At 45.9% G+C, this 1814-nt stretch overlaps 1 pseudogene; it reads right to left on the bottom strand.

The window, feature by feature from the left end:
* Positions 1–355: 355 nt before the first annotated feature.
* On the bottom strand, positions 356–1073 carry LOC131195568 (dnaJ homolog subfamily C member 8-like; annotated as a pseudogene).
* Positions 1074–1814: the final 741 nt, after the last annotated feature.

The following is a 1814-nucleotide window of genomic DNA, read 5'->3' as shown; positions in this document are numbered from 1 at the left end:
TCACATGCTGTGGAGGAGGGGGAGGGGTCTAGCTGCTCCATTTGCCTGGGCATGGAGCCAGGGCTGGGGCCGGGGGGTGCTCCCTCCTCTGCAGCCTGCTTGGGCATGGAGCCAGGGCTGGGACCGGGAGGTGCCCCCTCCTCTTCAGCTTGTCTGGGCATGGAGCCAGGACTGGGGCCGGGAGGCATACATTCCTCTGTGTTTGGGAGCAGATAAGAAGGCCCCGGCTGCTGTGAGAGCGGGCAAGACACAACATCTTCAATCAATCGTACTGAAAACAAAGATTCTACTGGAAAAGGAAGGAGAGATAAACATGGTAATACACAAGTGTCCACAGGAGCCTAGAATAGTCAGCTCATTGACGCTATTCCATCTTCACTTTGGGTGGTCTCGAAAAGGTCCTATTTTTCTTTTCTTTCTTCCCTTTTGTAGTTGCCTGAAAGTTCCTCCAGCTGTCCACACATCAATCCCGACTCTCCTCAAAAGTTTTCTGCCACTCTCGCTCACGCTTGGCTTTCTCCTGGGCCTCTATTTCCTCTTCTCTCTGTCTTTTTCTTTCATGCATTTCCTTTGCTTCCCTTTCTTTCCTTTTAATTTCAAGCTCTGCGAAGAGTTTCATTGTCTGTTTGTACACTGCCTGCTTGAATACTTGTGGATCATCTTCTACATTGGTTGCCCTGCCATCTTTCTTTAACTGTTTCTTTTTCTCTTTTACAACGTGCTCCACGTATTCCTTTCCAGCCTGGTCTAGCAATAGCTTGTATGCTTTGTCAACAGCTTCAAAGGCCTTTTGCGCTCTGTCAGGATCATCTTGGTTTTTGTCAGGATGGACCAATATGGATAACTGACGGAATCTTTTCTTTATTTCTTCATCAGTAATTTCAGGATCCAATTGCAGTACCTCAAAGGGATTTAAATTAAAATAGGAGGACCCAGGCCTAGTGAGCCTTTCAATCTGATTTTTTTGAAGTTAAAACAGAATCTCAACTTTCAATTTGCTTTACCTCGGTGTAGAAGGTGAGAAACGCCTCCTCAGCCGAGCCCTCCGCTTCTCGCTCGCCCAGAGCCACCATTTTTTCGGTAACATCCTTCTTGAGAGGAAGAAGGAAAATGGGGAAATTCCTTCCAGTAGGTAGGAAGGGATTTTGGCAAAGTTATACAATGTGTTTGACCACTTTCGACAAGCCACTCCTTCCAGTGACTGAAACAACTGGCACACTCAACAATACTCTTTTCACATATCAAGCTTACTCATTTTGTTTTTTCAAGAAGAAGCATTTTCTCAAGGTACATTTGAACTAGGATACCATTACACTGAACACGTATTGGTTTATTAACAGAGTTGGTATTGAATGTGAAATAGAGAAGCCTAAAATAGGATGGAATTATAAGCCTTCTTTAGAGACATATGCAAATCTGTCATTTGATTGGTTGCAAAAATAATTATATATAACTAGGGATCATGTTATAGTGAATCATATAATGAATATGATTAACAAGTTAAACTTGCTGCTTGGATTAGTTGATAGGTATAACCTTTTCCGGACTGAGCGCCCGAACGCCCAAAATGCAATGCGTGTATGGCCCCCATGCATGTGGCCCCCCACACACGCCCTGCCTCCTGTGCATGTGCATCAGAGACCAAAGACCAGCTGGCCAGTGGGAGGCACGTGTGCATGTGCAGCAGAGCTGAACTGGGGCAACGGCTCGTGTGCTGTCAGAGAGGGTGCTGCGTGCCAACCCTGGCACATGTGCCATAGGTTCACCATTACGGGTATGTTGGAATGCACAATAAGGAATGGGGACAATAAGGT

Source organism: Ahaetulla prasina, chromosome 3 (assembly GCF_028640845.1).
Source record: "Ahaetulla prasina isolate Xishuangbanna chromosome 3, ASM2864084v1, whole genome shotgun sequence".
NCBI lineage: Eukaryota > Metazoa > Chordata > Lepidosauria > Squamata > Colubridae > Ahaetulla > Ahaetulla prasina.
Note: the sequence above shows the minus strand (reverse complement) of the source record. Positions and strands in the feature narration are given on the sequence as shown.